The following is an 18,736-nucleotide window of genomic DNA, read 5'->3' as shown; positions in this document are numbered from 1 at the left end:
AATATCGGGTTGTCACAGATGGAGTGCTCAAAATCAGCGTCTCTTGAATACAGTTCCCTAAGCCTGTCCCATATCTATTTTGTAGTTTCACAGGAGCTTACTAAGAGAAATGTGTCGGCTGGAAAAGCAAAGAGAATAATCCTCATCGCCTTGAGATTGCTGATTAGCTTGTCCTTCTCATCTTTAAGTATATCAGTAAAATCGAGAAGAAGATCGTTGTAGTCTGCTTGTGTCTTGATAACTATCTCTGTACCTGTGTGAGTAAATGTCTCCTTGGTTATTGCGTCGCATATCAACAAAGCATTATCTTCCAGACCCAACATGTAATCTTCAAAGTGCAGTGCCTACACTTGATAGTCGTTTGGAAACATAATCGGGATCCTTGTTGTAGATCCAATGCCGCTTCAGAGATTAATTTAACTAGCATGAGAAATGTCAAACTGCAAATTGTCGATTTAATGAAAACCTGTATGGACCAGATGTGTAAACCTAAACTTGAGTTTAGGGAAAAATAAAGATCAAGATTCAATGTCTGTAATCAATGAACTCAAAATAGACGGCAAACTCAGATCCTATTAAAACGGAAACCCTAATAGCTCTTTAACAGAAGAGATGCGTATGGATTACACAGCCTCCTGCTCTGATACCAATTGTTGATATTAAATATAGAATGATCGATCGATTCAAACAGGTAAACTGATTAAGAACACATAATGAATATCAAATATGTCGTATGATTAAATATCACAGCCTTTGAAGAGCTCGATTAAGAACTGCAACTATAAAGGCGTGTAGGGTTTACAAGACGATATTACGATTACAAAATCTAGTGCATGCATGCACCTTAAATATCCAAACCCTAATAATAAATAACGGGTGGAAAAGCCCATCCCGGATATATAATAGAGTAAACAAAAAGCCTACAATGACGCAACACTGAATATCCAACATTAGTGACTTAATGTGCTTGTGACTTAATTGTAGGATGTCGATGTGAATGCTTTTCTTCGAAACCCGACGTTTGTGACGGCCATCGAAGACATTATCCACTCGTTTAAAAAAAAGTCAACAACTTGGAAAACAACGATGGTCAAGACGCAGACACATGGTATTTCTTGTTTTATATTTTGGATGATGTTATTTTGGATTTATTAGATTGTTTATAGATAATATACTGGATGTTTATTTGAGATTTATTAGATAGTTTATGTAATATGGTATATTAGATGTTTTATTTAATGTGGTATGTATTTTTTTTTATTAAAGTTGCATTTTATAATATATACAAACTAATATCATAAATAAATTGTCTTTGAAATAGAGAGTCGAGAGTCTCCGATGCCATAACCAGCTATCTTCAGTAGAAGCTTTCATAAGTAGACAGATGGCAGGCTTCCCTTTGATGGGGTTCAGATTGAGTGGATACATTTCACCTTTGAACTTTCACTTTAGGAGCACTGTTTTGGTCTCCTTTTCGATGATCTCTGATCTCTCATCATCAAATGAAACTTTTAATCTTGTACCAACCACCAACCGCAGAACGCTTATTAGGTTGTGTTGTAAACTTTCCACATATGCAACCTTGCGAATGGAAAATTCCCCATTAGTGAACATCCCATAACCCTTTATTTCTCCAAGTGAATTGTTGCCATACTTCACTCTTCCTCCATCTTTTAACACTCGAACCTATCTCAATTCTTCCTTTCTTCCTGTCATGTGACGCAAGCAGCCACTATCTATGTACCATTCGGAGCCAAACTGCTCGTCACGAATCTCCTACAAAAATCAAAGAGATTTAGGAACCCAAAGTTGTTTGGGTCCACGTGAGGCTTTCATAGGAAAAGTAATAGCAACATCAACTAAATAAGATATTTTAACCAAGGCGGTGCTATCTTTCTATTTAATTTGAAAAATAGTGATCCAATTATCTTTTAGGTTCTTATCCTATGTGGATATTTTCCTTTGCTTATTTTGGATCTGTTGCTTGACAACTTTCTTCTTAACTTTCATTTCGGACCTCTTAAATGGAATTTTAGGCTTTGAAACTGTCTTTCATTTGTCTTTAACATCTTGCCATGTCTTAGCTGAATGTGAGGCATTTGTGTTAGGACAAAAGCGATACTTTGTTTTCTCCAAAGGTTTCACATGATTTTATAAGAATGGTTTCTGAAATACTTTTTGTTTCAAAAGTTGTTGAGACTGAGACTGAGTTCATTGAAAATTCTTTGGTTTCGCAGGTGAAGAGACTTTCGCATTTGGATTGGTCGTATTTTCTTGATAGACAAAGTTTGGACTTTTGGATCTCCATAAATTCTTTCTTTCCTTTAGATTTTTTATATATCTTGCATTTTTTTTGACATTTTTGAGCTACGAATTGCTCAGAGGATTTGAGATCATTAGCCCTAGATTTTGGCTTTCTAAGAGTAGTTTTGGTTTGAATAGATGATGTATCGCTTGGAACATTCTTGGTTCCACTTGGACTCTCCTTTTCGTAGCTCGACTAGACTTTTTTTTTCAGCAGATCTACTACGTATCTACTCTTCATTTTCCAAGAGGTCATTTCAGAGAGGACTTTTGTTTTTTCTGCATTGTCGATTGGGGCTGACTAGAAAAACTCATCACAACCATCCTTATTGTACTCTTCGACCATGGACGTTAGTTCTGCTGTCTGATTTTTACTTAGTCCTTTAGTTATGAAAACTTGATTGGGAAGAGTGTGAACTTTTGGAAAAACGATTGCCTTTTCTCTCAAAACTTTTGATTTAACTTCAGAAAACCGTGCAAACTCAACTGAATTTTCAGAAATCAAGACTTTCGTAGATTCATGTTCGTTTTTAACAAATTCAGAGCAGTCAACCTCATCCTCCACATAGATTTCACTCATATCACTATCATCGTCGAATTCAGGTGTATTTTCAACATTGAGTTTGTTTTCTGAACTCATCTTTGTCTTTAATGAGTCAAACTTCAGTACAATATCATATTTGATTTTTTCTTTGTCATTTTCATCCAAAAGTTGTTTCAACATGTTTTTATGATCTTTGGACTTTTTTAAAGATTTAATTTTGTCAAGTCCTACTTTGTAAGCATCTGCACCGATTTCGTCCTCTTTAATTTCAATTTGAGAAAGGGCAAAATCATCTTGTGAATTTTCTTTCCAATCTCACAATCAAGATGTAACTGAGTAATATTAAAATAAAGTCTTTTGGCAATCAAATAAAAAATGTTTCGATGTTTTAAAATCCTAAATTATCTCTCTGCAAATAAATAAACTCATACCTAGATTTAAACAAATCTGACTCCAACTTTTCAATCCATATGCGTCTCTCTTCACTTTTGTTCGAAACCCTGTCGAGTTGATCGGTTAAGTTAGAATTATTCAAACGGGTTCTTTTTAAGCTTTCACTAATACTAGATATTGTATATTTTAGATCATCTAATTCAGTTTCATATTTAGACACTGGAATATTTAGATATTTAAGAATGGTGTGTACCTTGTTTATCACCCTCTCACATTCGCTAATCTGCTTAGGGACGGGTTTCGTTGCGAAACAGTTGTCGGAGACACTACTGCCTTCAATAGCATATACTCTATGAATCTTCATTTTTCATCATAAATCATCTCCCACTGGACGGCAAATCATCACCTTTCGCCACAAAGCTTTTTCCATGAGTTGGTCTACGAACCTCTTTGTCTTCAGAGTCAGTCGACCACACTTCGACCCTACCAAACCCATCATCATTTTCCTACATAATTAAAGTAGGTTTAGCATCATCAGAACTTTTCTTCTTCTTGATTTCCTCCAACTTTATGAAAAAATAAGCCTCATCATCTTCCACTTCTTTCTTTTCATTCAACATTCACACCATGCACTCTTTTGCTAGATGACTTTTGCCATGACAATAATTACAATCATAGCCGGAGTCACCTATGAGTTTCTTCTCTTTCTTTGCTTCTTCCTTTTGAGAGTTGTTCTCACACTCATCTTTCGCCCTCTCAAAACTGTAACTCCCCTGCAAGTTTCGGTTTTATTTGCGACCGAAAATTTTCTTTGCGAATCGCTTTGGGTTGGACGCCATCAAAGCATAATCTTCTTTAGAGAGTTCACATTCAGAGAGATCAGACTCCGAACCATCATCAGCAACCTTCTTTCCCCTTTCCAAAAATGCCAATGAACCCATTCCTGCAACGACCTTTTCTTCACTAGTCACCTCATCTTCATGTGACCTCAGAATATCAACAAGATTTTCCAATGAGTAATTTTTGAACTATTCATGTGTTTTAACTGTCGACACCACATCCTTCCATTCAGACCTTAATCCATTTATAAATATCACCTTCTGCTCGATCAATTCTGGCTTGATCTTGTGCTTCAACATCCTACTCAATAGATGGTTGTAGTGCTTGAATGTTTGGTCAAGCTTCTCCTCAGGCTTCTGAACGAAGACTCCAAACTTCGAAAGTAACAATGTCTGGATGGAGGGTTCAAGATCAGCGTCTCTTGAATACAGTTCCCTAAGCCTATCCCATATCTCTTTTGCAGTTTCATAGGGACTTACTAAGCGAAATGTATCGACTGGTAAAGCAAAGCGAATAATCCTCATCACCTTGAAATTGCTGATTAGCTTGTCCTTGTCATCTTTAGGTATATCAGTAACATCGAGAAGAAGATCGTTGTACTCTGCTTGTGTCTTGATAACTCTCTATGTACCTGTGTGAGAAAATGTCTCTTTGATTATTGCATCCCATATCAACAAACAATTATCTTGCAGACCCAACACGTAATCTTCAAAGTGCAGTGCCTACACTTCATAGTCGTTTGGAAACATAATCGGGATCCTGGCTGTAGATCCAATGCCGCTTGAGAGATTGATTGAACTTGCATGAGAATCGTCAAACTGCATGTTGTCGATTTAATGAAAACATGTATGAACCAGATGTGTAAATCTAAACTTGAGTTTACAATAAAATAAAGATCAATATTCAACGTCTGTAATCGATGAACTTGAAGAAGACGGAAAACTCAGATCCTATTTAAACGGAAACCCTAATAACTCTTTAACAGAAGAGATGTGTATGGATTACACAGCCTACTGCTCTAATACCAATTTTTGAGATTAAATCTAGAATGATCGATAGATTCAAACAGGTAAACAGATTAAGAACACAGAATGAATATCAAATATGTTGTACGATTAAATATCACAGCCTTAGAAGAGCTCGATTAAGAACTACTACTGTAAAGGTGTGTAGGGTTTACAAGACGATATTATGATTACAAAATCTAGTGCAAGAATGCACCTTAAATAGCTAAACCCTAATAATAAATAACGGGTGGAAAAGCCCAACCGGGATATATAATAGAGTAAACAAAAATCCCACAATGACGCAACACTAAATACCCAACATTGGTGACTTAATGTGCTTGTGACTTAATTGTAGGATGTCGATGTGAATGCTTTTCTTCAAAACCCGACATTTGTGACGGCCATTGGAGACCTTATCCACTCATTTAAACACAAAGTCAACGACGAGGAAAACAATGATGGTGAAGAAGCAGACACATAGTATTTCTTGTTTTATGTTTTGGATGATGTTATTTTGGATTTATTAGATTGTTTATGGATGATATATTAGATGTTTATTTGAGATTTATTAGATAGTTTATGTAATATGGTATATTTGATGTTTTATGTAATGTGGCATGTATTTTTTATTAAAGCTGCATTTTATAATATATACTAACTAATATCATAAATCAATTGTCTTTGAAATTGAGATGTAAGAGTGTCCGGTGCCACATCCAGCTATCATCAGTAGAAGCTTTCATAAGCAAACAGATGGTAGGCTTCCCTTTTATGGGGTTCAGATTGAGTGAATACATTTCACCTTTGCACTTTCACTTTAGGAGCACTGTTTTGGTCTCCTTTTCGATGATCTCTGATCTCTCATCATCAAATGAAAGTTTTAATCCTGTACCAACCACCAGCTGCGAAACGCTTATTAGGTTGTACAGTAAATCTTCCACATATGCGACCTTATGATTGAAAAATTCCCCATTAGTGAACATCCCATAACCTTTTATTTCTTGCACTACTAGAAAACAGACCCTTATAGACACGCTTTTTACGACATGCTCTGATTAATGATACGCAAAAGGGCATGCCTTATAAATAATGTCATATCTTTAGAAATCTGAACAATTTAGGTCGCGCATTTTTGCGTGCCCTACAATTAGTGTTCAACAAAAAAAAATTACAAACACAGAGGGTGCTTATCTTAAACGTGCGTCATCTACATATGTCGCTTTATAATTTTTTACTTAAACACAGGTTTTTAAAGTGGGAAATGAAATCCTTAAAATTTCTAAAATTTTGAAGTACCCCGCTTTCCACTCTCTTTTGTAGATCTCCCTTAATTCTCTCCCTCCCTTCTCTCTTCAAACCATAAGGCATTCCATTGCCACCACCATTGAACCCTAAAAACTCTCCTTATATTGGGGATAAACCACCCTGATTAAAGGAAAAATATCATATCGAGGGCTAATCTCAATATTGCCGACAATAACTTTTTGGAGTCTAAAAGCCCTAATATTAGGTCGAACTATGGATTATGTACAATCGGAGCTTGATGCTACGAAAACATAAATTACTTGTCGCAACCAAACCTCTGACTTTAACCCACTTCCACACAACATTCAGGAACCCTAAATTGGACCCAATGTATACACCCGGTTGAATCTCCTCACTAATCCCCTTTTACCTATCTCTTCGATCTTTCCATAGTTCTTAAATCTTTACGAACATACAAATCCCTATAATACCTGTTGATTCAAGCCTTGGACAAGCACAATCATATTATGCCTCATCTTCCGCCCCTGACTCTGCATCATGGACCATGTATGGAGCTGTTAGCGATTCCATAGGGAATAATCATATTTAAATTCTTTTGCTACTCATTAATTGGTATGTTCCTTCTATTTTGATTTAACATTTGGTTGGATTCGGCACATTATCTCAGTTTGGTGATGATTATGCAAGCAATATGAGATGTGGGGCAACTGACTTGCCTATGTCATATCCCAACAACAATATTCAATGATACCCAACCAGTTGATATTGAAATTTGAAAGAAATTTTCACCATGCATACCAAGTGTTCGATAAAATGCTTGAACCAGGACAATCCAGTCTTTAAAGAGCAATAACATCCGGTCCTTAAAGGGAGATAATAGGGCAACATGGGAGATATTTGACCTGATCAAGGTTGTTGATTTTCTCATGTAACAACAGTTCGTATTGACACACGGATAATGATTTGTTTTATCAGACAACTTGATACTTATGTAAGTTCTTTCTTCCTATGCATCTGTATGTTTCTTTGACCTTTAACTATTTATCTTGTGACAAAATTCTACAGGTTCTGATGGAGGTCTTAAAGTAAGAATAAAATAGTTGATAGCTTTTCTTTTAATGTAAGAATACCATGTTCTTGGAAGTTTTTTTTTGTGAAGCTGCCAACCCTTCCCAAAACTTTGGATGGGGTAATCAGTAAGGAAAAGTTCAAAAAATCTAGAGCTTATAGTGTTGATAAAAGCTATCTAATATTTTCATCATCATAATATTTATTTTCCTGCAACTTCATGTTCATCAATTCATATGTTTTTCTCCAGTAACTTCCACTTCCTTCATGGGTTTGTAATAATACTGATGGACTCTGCTATTTTGTTGTATGGTGTATTACCTTGGTTTTCGAAGGTGGGTAGTTTAGTCTTTCCCATAAAGTTCAATTATGTAACAAGTTTTTAGATCTGTTCTGACTGTTCTGATTTTGCAATAACCAACTACAGAACAATTCAGTTCATTCTTTTTTCAAGAAGAATCTGTTGAATTAGGGGAAAGGAATGGGACTGGGAAGAGGAACATTAATTGCTTGCTCATGCTATCAAATGTACTTGAACTTCCAGTTGCCCCCTCTGTGCATTCGTAGTCATCAGGTGTTCCTTTAAGAAAATACTCCACTTCCTCTTCATTCAAAGTACTTTGCACCCACGGATGCTTTTGTATCAATGATGCCAATATTCCTTCCAGCTCCATAGCTACTTCCTTCATGGTAGGCCTTTTATCTCCTTGAACATGTAAGCATCTTGCTACAAGTGTTGAGACTTTGATAATCTCGTTATGATCATCATTTTTCTGCAGCTGTTCATCAAGAATCTGGAAGAGTCGTCCCTATTTTAAAGAAGATAGAAAATGCATGGCTAGGTTCCTCTCTTCCTCTGGCCTATTAAAGCTAAGAGCTTTTTTTCCAGTCACCAGTTCCACTAACACTACCCCAAAACTGTAAACGTCACTCTTATCTGTCAGCTGGTTCGTCTACATATATTCAGGATCTAAGTAGCCTCGTGTTCCTTGCACCATTGTCTTCAGCTGTTTCTGTTGCTATTCTAAGTCTGATGTCCCATGTAATAGCTGACGACTTGCCTTTGTTGTGGATGTGATCAGAGAGTGTGCCATTTGGAATGAACTCATAAACCAATAATGGGACTTCTGTTTCCAAGCAACATCCAATCAGCTTTACCACATTTCTATGATTGATTTGAGAAAGGATAACCACTTCATTAATAAATTGCTCTATCTGGGTTTGGGTTTGATCTGCTAGTTTGGACTTCTTTATGGCAACTGTTCTACTATATGATAGTATCTGATAATATATTTTAATCTTGTTATGCTGTTGTACAGGTGTCACTGGTGACTGGATTCTTCATTTTGTTAAATAAACTTTAGAAAGGTATGAACACATCACCCTGCAAACAATGTTGGTATTTCGTCTTTCAGAAAAACTTCATCCCTCTTCTGTTGCTCTAGTTGTGACTTAGATGTCACAAACTCTATACATTATTATAATTTATACAAATTAAACAAGTTAAGTATGCTTACTTACAGACATAGAAAATGTAATACTTCTAATTTCTGTTTCTCCTGCAAAAATATATAATGAAATATTTTGGCTCTGGGCCCGTCTCTCATGATAGTGTTCATTGTATTTGGTGGCTATTACGTGAATGTCGATAATACCCCTATCATTTTTCGACGGATTCCTCGTGTTTCTCTTATAAGATGTGGTTTGACTACATTCTTCTCTTATTATATACATATCTCTTTATTATAAAATAAAATTGTTACTGTTGTTTTTTTAATAAAAATTCTGAAGATTATTTGATTACTTCAACAGGGCGTTTCAAGGTCTTTGCATTAATAATTTCGAGGGCTTGAGTTTGATCATGAAAAATTATATCATATACAATCTGGAGAACAGGTGAGTGAATACTAAAGCAAATGACATCTGCATGCATATAAACCCGAACTAAAATCCTTTATAGCAACTTCAGTTGTCTTGGATCTAACTGTCAAATCATTTTCTAGCGACAAAACAAATCTACACAAACACAAAAATGGAATTCAACTATAAATAAATAGTAGCATTTCTTTTTGGGTGAATGTAGAAATACTTTTACAAATTTGTCCTGATTTAGTTATCCATACATACATACCTAGACACAAGAGGGCAGTACTGGTGGCGTAGGGTGTCAATTTCCCATAGAGAACTCCCTGCAAAATATATATATATATATATATATATATATATATATATATATATATATATATATATGAGAAACTCATTTTCATTTGTTTCTTTAAAACATTGTAGTTTGCCAAAAATAAATGGAAGTAGAAGGATGCTATAAATAAAATGCACATTACACAATTCAAAGAAAGTATGTTGCAGAAACTTACTGATAGCATTGGTTTTAAGAAGATCAGTTTCCTCATTATTGAAATGATCAATGCCTGATTTGACTGTTTCAGTTTCACCATCATCCTCCTGCAAAAATAAAAAATAAAACTATTCAAGGTGGAGCTTATAATCTAGTTCTAGTACATATAAAAACTATCATAATACAATTTTTATCATCCAATCCAAGCATTATGATGAATCAAGTAAAAGATATACAAAATAATGATTAAATCTGTACCTGATGGACTAAACAGTTGATTGAAGGATGTCTTCTCAAAATATTATGAATAAGAGCAATAATAACAAGACCTCCAGAAGGAGGGACTATAAGTGCTAGCTTGCTTAGCTTCTTAGCAACAATAGTGAGAGAATTATAGTTGAAATGAGGCAGGAGTTGGACTTGTGATGAAGAACAGAAATTAGGGTTTGATGAAATAGGATCAAATAGAGAAAGATTGAAATAAAGAAATTAGGGTTTGATGAAATAGGATCAAATAGAGAAAGATTGAAATAAAGAAGATGATGAAATAGAACTAATTGATTAAACTAATTGATTAAATCTGTACCTGATGGACTAAACAGTTGATTGAAGGATGTCTTCTCAAAATATTATGAATAAGAGCAATAATAACAAGACCTCCAGAAGGAGGGACTGTAAGTGCTAGCTTGCTTAGCTTCTTAGCAACAATAGTGAGAGAATTATAGTTGAAATGAGGCAGGAGTTGGACTTGTGATGAAGAACAGAAATTAGGGTTTGATGAAATAGGATCAAATAGAGAAAGATTGAAATAAAGAAGATGATGAAATAGAACTAATTGATTAAACTATAACACAATCTAAAAGATTGCCCAGTGAATCTCCCTCTCTCTAAGCCGAAAGCTTAAGAGCCAATACAAACGTATTACACTATCAAATTTCTATACATCCCTCTACTGTGACCTTTCTCTTTATTTATTATAATCCTATCCCACCTAGGTGAATTTCCTGTTTTGCCCTTTATTGGTCCTTCTAAACAAAACCTATAAAACTCTTGCTTAAATCGTACTTGGGCCCAACACTTCATGATTCCTATCAACTTGCTTATAATTTGTTTCTAATTTTTGTAGGTGTACCCAAAGGAAATATATCCATTTGGACTAATTGCATAGACAGGGAATGATGTGTTAAATAGAAGGTATGTTAATTTCATTGACATCCTACACGACATATATCATCTATCAATAGTTCCAATTATTTGTTGATTTTAAGGATGAATTGCACAAAAAAGAGTACATAGTATGTACTTCAAATTTTGTTTCAGTTTATAATTCATAGTCATTTGAATGAATATTATATTCTTTACATTATTATTGTAAATATTTCAACTCTTTATACATTTTACTTTTAATTTTTACACTTATGACTTTTAGACTATGAATAATGAGATAATTAATATTGACTCCAACTATGTCTTATTTCATTTTTTTTCTAACTTTTTATTACTAATTTATCATTTTCTTCAACAACTTACGTAGGAAAAGCTAATGACCAGTTAATTTCACATATTATCATTTTATTCAACAACTCACAGTAAGTTTTGCTTGTTTGATTAATATTCGTTAAAAGCACTCAAGTTTAGTTTTATATGAAATTTCTAATAACATGTCATGGGTGTTCAATTTTAGGAGAATAAAGGATATGGTTGTTCAGTCTAAAGGAAGCCTTCTGCTTGAACTGCAACAAAGATCAACAAAATTTGATTCTATAATTGAAAAGCATCAGAATATAAGGTATGGAACTGTAGATAGTAATTTTGATAATTTAATACAAAGATTGAATTGAAGTAATTAGTAATGGTATGTGAAGGTCTGCACTGGGTGAAAGGATGCCAGTTCTTGAAGAAGCAAGTTTCAGTGGAAGGAGGAATGGTTCTACTTCTATTCCTTCAACTTAAATGGGAAGTAGTGTTCCTAATGGAGTTATTAAAACAACTTCTGCTCCCTTAGTGGACTTGCTTGATTTAGGAGGAGGAGAAGAACCTCCTCCACCAAATACGAATAGCATGATGACAGCCTGGTGGCAACTTTCTTCAAGGTCTTCTTGATGTTGGCATGTCCCCATTTTCATCACAACCAGGTTAGCTTTAGATTCAAATCATATCAATTTGTTTCTCTTGTTGAAAATTGAAATCATATTCTTGTGTGTGTGTGTGTGTGTATATATATATATATATATATATATATATATATATATATATGTAATAAGTAACATATGGCCTTCTTACTTTTGTTTGTTTCAAATTCAGTTACAAATGCAAACCAGGCTCAAAAAAGTGGCACAGATGTTCTACTGCTGAATCTACTGTCAATCGGATCACCTCCTCATCAAAGTGGTTCATCTATGCTTAGCTACCGAAATCTTGAAAGGTTATTAATCTGGTCTGTTTTTTTTTCTTTGACAAACAAAACATGTGGATGCATTTACTGATACGGTGTTTAAAGGAAATCTGGCGGCTGTGTGTTGGTTAGAGGGCATAAAAAATATGATAAATGGTTGCGGTCAGTTGCGGCTGAAGAACCCTAGATTCCATCTCAGATGGTTCACTCATGCAGCTGAGGTTACCATTAGTTTGAATTTCTTCTATATATTATCACCTTTATTTATATGTTTGTTTAGGTTATCATCAGTTTGAATTTCCATCTTAGATGTTCTGTGTGTTGTTTCTAACTCAAGTTTTTTTTTGTTTTAGGTGACAATGGATCACAGGCCTCCACACCTCACACTTGGGGTACCAGCTGTCTTCTAAAGGGTTGTACCTTTAACTTCTAACATAAATCCAATCAAGATTTTGCTTGTTTAGTTGATTCTTTTTCGTAGGCATTCTTGACTCGTCTTGGATTAAAGCATTCTTATCTTATCAGCAAGTAATTACTTTCCAGCCACCCCAGGTGGCCAGCCGCCCATGACACGAAGTTCAACATTTTTATGTGGTACACCAGGTGGCAAACCAATGACATGAAGGATCGTGTTATATAGTGAGAGATGTAGTATCAGGTTATATAGTTAGGGAAAACCCCTTAATAACAATGTACTATCAGATTAATATGAATGTATTTCAATTTTTGATAACTTGTTTGACATGATGTTATTGGATCAAATTGATTATTTTGGTATATATTTGTTTCCATATTTATGCAATGGATTCTATTTTTTGTATATGATATTTTATTTTCTATTATGAAACATTAAATACAAATTTCATTTGAAAATAAGTAAATCTATAAATAATATTTTTTTTAAACATTTAAAATTATGATACGCAAAAATGTATGTCATCTTCATTTATGACATGGCCTTTCTTGACAGGGGCTTTCTTAATACGCATTACGTGTCATTAACACGCGCGTCGTAAGGTTACGACACGCGAATGCATGTCGTCTTCCTTTATGACAGGGCCTTCCTTGATACGCATCGCGTGTCGTAAACGCGCGTCGTAATTGCTCGTCGTAAATGCGCGTCGTCTATAGACGACGCGCAAAAGCGTGTCGTCTCTCTTTATGACAGGGCCTTCCTAGACGTGCATTTGCGCGTCGTCTGAGCCTTTTACGACGCGCAACGAGCGTCGTAAAAGGCTGTTTTTCTAGTAGTGTTGAAATGTATTGTTGCCATACTTCACTCTTCCTGCATCTTTTAACACTCGAACCTCTCTTAGTTCTTCCTTTCTTCTTGTCATGTGACACGAGCAGCCACTGTCTATGTACCATTTGGAGTCAAACTGCTCGTCACGAATCACCTACAAAAATAAAAGAGATTTAGGAACCCAAAGTTGTTTGGGTCTACTTGAGGCTTTCACAGGAAAATTAATAGCAACATCAACTAAATAAGATCTTTTAACGAAGGTGGTGCTATGTTACTTTTTAATTTGAAAAACAGTCTTTTAGGTTCTTATCATTTGTGGATATTTTCCTTTGCTTATTTTGGATCTGTTGCTTGACAACTTTCTTCTTAACTTTCATTTCGGACCTCTTAAATGGAATTTTAGGCTCTGAAACTATCTTTGCTTTGCCTTTAACATCTTGCGATGTCTTAGCTGAATGTGAGCCATTCGTGTTAGGACAAAAGTGAGACTTTGTTTTCTCCATAGGTTTCGCATGATTTGATAAGAATGGTTTCTGAAAAACTTTTTGTTTCAAAACCTATGGAGACTGAGACTGAGTTCATTGAAAATTCTTAGGTTTCACAGGTAAAGAGACTTTCGTATTTGGATTGGTCGACTTTTCTTGATAGACAAAGTTGGGATTTTTGGACCTCCATAAATTCTTTCTTTCCTTTAGATTTTTTTTATATCTTGCATTTATTTGACATTTTTTAGCTGCAAATTTCTCAGAGGATTTATGAACATTCGCCCTAGATTGTGGCTTTCTAAGAGGAGTTTCGGTTTGAACAGATGGTGTATCGCTTGGAACATTCTTGGTTCCACTTGGACTCTCCTTTTCATAGCTCAAGTTGACTTTGTTCACCGGATCTGCTACGTATCTGCTCTTCATTTTCCAAGAGGTCATTTCAGAGAGAACTATGGTTTTTTTTCTGCATTGTTGATTGGGGTTGACTAGAAAAACTCATCACAACCATCCTTATTGTCATCTTCGACCATGGACGTTAGTTCTGCTGTCTGATTTTTATTCAATCCTTTATTTACGAAAACTTGATTAGGAACAGTTTGAACTTTTGTAAAAGTGGTTGCTTTTTCTCTCAGAACTTTTGATTTAACTTCAAAAAACCGTGCAAACTCAACTGAATTTTCAGAAATCAAGACTTTCGCATATTCAGGTTCGTTTTTAACAAATTTAGAGCAATCAGCCTCATCCTCCACAACGATTTCACTCATATCACTATCATCTTCGAATTCAAATGTATTTTCCACATTGAGTTTGTTTTTTGAAATCAACTTAGTCTTTAATGAGTCAAACTTCTGAACAATATCATATTTGATTTTTTCTTTGTCATTTTCATCCAAAAGTTGTTTCAACATGTTTTTATGATCTTTGGACTTTTTTAAAGATTTAATTTTGTCAAGTCCTACTCTGTAAGCATCTGATACTTCGCCAGATGAGACGATAGATTCACACCTGTAACAATCTGCACCGATTTCGTCCTCTTTAATTTCAATTTGAGAAAGGGCAAAATCATCTTGTGAATTTTCTTTCCAATCTCACAATCAAGATGTAACTGAGTAATATTAAAATAAAGTCTTTTGGCAATCAAATAAAAAATGTTTCGATGTTTTAAAATCCTAAATTATCTCTCTGCAAATAAATAAACTCATACCTAGATTTAAACAAATCTGACTCCAACTTTTCAATCCACATGCGTCTCTCTTCACTTTTGTTCGAAACCCTGCCAAGTTGATCGGTTAAGTTAGAATTATTTAAACGGGTTCTTTTTAAGCTATCACTGATACTAGATACTGTATATTTTAGATCATCTAATTCAGTTTCCTCTTTAGACACTAGAATATTTAGAGATTTAAGAATGGTGTGTACCTTCTTTATCAACCTCTCACATTCGCTAATTTACTCAGGGACGGGTTTCATTGCGAAACAGCTGTCGGAGACACGACCGCCTTCAATAGCGTATCCTCTAAGCTCCGAATCTTCATTTTTTACCATAAAGCATCTCCTACTGGACTGCGAATCATCACCTTTCGCCAAAAAGCTTCTTCCATGAGTTGGTCTACGAACCTCTTTGTCTTCAGAGTTAGTCGACCACACTTCGACCCTGCCAAACTCATCATCATTTTCATGCATAATTAAAGTAGCTTTAGCATCATCATAACTTTTCTTCTTCTTGATTTCCTCCAACTTTCTGAGGAAATAAAGCCTCATCATCTTCCTCTTCTTTCTTCTAATTCAAATTTCGCAGCATGCACTCCTTTGCTAGATGATTTTTGCCATGACAATAATTACAGTTATAGTCGGAGTCACATCTGAGTTTCTTCTCTTTCTTCGCTTCTTCCTTTTGAGAGTTGTTCGCACTCTCATCTTTCTCTTCTCAGAACTGTAACTCCCCTGCCAGTTTCGGTTTTATTTGCGACTAAAAATTTTCTTTGCGAACCGCTTTGGGTTGGACACCATCAAAGCATAATCTTCTTTAGAGAGTTCACAATCGGAGAGATCAGACTCTGAACCATCATCATCAACCTTCTTTCCCCTTGCCACAAGCGCCAACGAACCCATTCCTGCAACAACCTTTCCTTCACTAGTCACCTCATCTTCATGTGACCTCAGAATACCAACGAGCTTTTCCAATGAGTATATTTTGAACTGCTTGTGTGTTTTAACTGTCGACACCACATCCTTTCATTCAAACCTTATTATGTTTATAAATGTCACCTTCTGCTCGATCAGTTCTGGCTTGATCTTTTGCTTCAACATCCTACTCAATAGATGGTTGTAGTGGTTCAATGTTTGGTCAACCTTAATCCGTTTATAAACGTCACCTTCTATTCAAACCTTAACATTGTTGATTAGCCATCCTTCTCATCTTTAGCTATATCAGTAACATCGAGAAGAAGATCGTTGTACTATGCTTGTGTCTTGATAACTCTCTCTGTACCTGTGTGAGAAAACGTCTCTTTGGTTATTGGGTCCCGTATCAACGAACCATAATCTTCCAGACCCAGCACGTAATCTTCAAAGTGCAGTGCCTACACTTCATAGTCGTTTGGAAACATAATAGGGATCCTTGTTGTAAATCCAATGTTGCTTGAGAGATTGATTGAACTATCATGAGAATCGTCAAACTGCATGTTGTCGATTTAATGAAAATCTGTATGAACCAGATGTGTAAAGCTAAAATTGAGTTTAGGGTAAAATAAAGATCAAGATTCAACGTCTGTAATCGATGAACTCGAAGAAGACGACAAACTCACATCCTATTAAAACGGAAACCCTAATAGCTCTTTAACAGAAGAGATGTGTATGGATTACACAACCTCTTACTCTGATACCAATTGTTGAGATTAATTCTAGAATAATCGATAGATTCAAACAGGTAAACAGATTAAGAACACATAATGAATATCATATATGTTGTACGATTAAATATCACAGCCTTAGAAGAGCTCGATTAAGAACTGCTACTGTAAAGGCATGTAGAGTTTACAAGACGATATTATGGTTACAAAATCTAGTGCAAGCATGCACCTTAAATAACTAAACCCTAATAATAAATAACGAGTGGAAAAGCCCAACCCGGATATATAATAGAGTAAACAAAAATCCCACAACGACGCAACACTAAATACCCAACATTAGTGACTTAATGTGCTTGTGACTTAATTGTAGGATGTCAATGTGAATGCTTTTCTTTAAAACCCGACATTTGTGACGGCCATTGGAGACAATATCCACTCGTTTAAACACAAAGTCAACGACGAGGAAAACAATGATGGTGAAGAAGCAGACACATAGTATTTCTTGTTTTATGTTTTGGATGATGTTATTTTGGATTTATTAGATTGTTTATGGATGATATATTAGATGTTTATTTGACATTTATTAGATAGTTTATGTAATATGGTATGTATTTTTATTAAAGCTGCATTTTATAATATATACCAACTAATATCATAAATAAACTGTATTTGAAATTGAGATGCGAGAGTCTCCGGTGCCACAACCAGCTATCATTAATAGAAGCTTTCATAAGCAGACAGACGGCAGGCTTCATTTTGATGGGGTTCAGATTGAGTGGATACATTTCACCTTTGTGCTTTGTTTTTAGGAGTACTGTTTTGGTCTCATTTTCGATGATCTGATCCATCATCATCAAATGAAACTTTTAATCCTGTACCAACCACTAGCTACGAAACGCTTATTAGGTTGTGCTATAAACCTGCCACATATGCGACCTTGCGAATTGAAAATTCGCCATTAGAGAACATCCCATAACCCTTTATTTCTCGAAGTGAATTGTTGCCATACTTCACTCTTCCTCCATCTTTTAACACTCGAACCTCTCTCAGTTCTTCTTTTCTTCCTGTCATGTGACGGTAGCACCCACTGTCTATGTACCATTCGGAATCAAACTGCTTGTCACAAATCACCTACAAAAATCAAAGAGATTTAGGAACCCAAAGTTGTTAGGTCCACCCGAGGCTTTCACAGGAAAAGTAAAAGCAACATCAACTAAATAAGATATTTTAACCAAGTCGGTGCTATCTTTCTTTTTAATTTGAAAAACAGTGATCTTATTATCTTTTACGTTGTTTTTTAAGGTGTCCTCACGAGTCCTAACTTTAAAATGAATCGTCACAGGAACCGGACCCTATATATATATATATATATATATATATATATATATATATATATATATATATATATATATATAGAGAGAGAGAGAGAGAGAATAAAAAAGGTTAAGAATGAGGGAATCATTCTCAGCCACTCATTTATTTTTGCTGCTAAAACCTTTATCGTACCCGTGGAAATGGGAAAGGAATACACATGTTTGTCCAACAAAACATGTTTTCTTAATCTATGCTAATCATTACCTTAATATATACAAATACATAATTTTTTTCGTTTTTTTATTTTTAAGGAGCTATTTTTATCCAAAAATCATTTTTAATATATCAAAATTCATAAGTTTTTATTCTCTATATATAGACATCCATATTGATATAGTTTTAAGATAAATTAATTTTTTTAATTGTTTCAGCTATCGTTATTCATAAGTGAATAAAAATCCATCAGATTTTTACTAAAGTACATTCGTTATTCACTTATGAATAAAAAATATGATTAAATTTTTTTTACAGTTGAAGTAACATTTATACTACTTATTCATATATCAATAACAAATTAACTGTATCAAAAATCTAATAAATGTTTTATTCATATATAAGTATAAAATATGACGATAATTAATACACGTTTTATTCATATATAAATATAAT

Source organism: Lactuca serriola, chromosome 5, assembly GCF_051521515.1.
Source record: "Lactuca serriola cultivar US96UC23 chromosome 5, Lser_US96UC23_V15, whole genome shotgun sequence".
In the NCBI taxonomy this organism is placed as follows: Eukaryota; Viridiplantae; Streptophyta; class Magnoliopsida; order Asterales; family Asteraceae; genus Lactuca; species Lactuca serriola.
Note: the sequence above shows the minus strand (reverse complement) of the source record.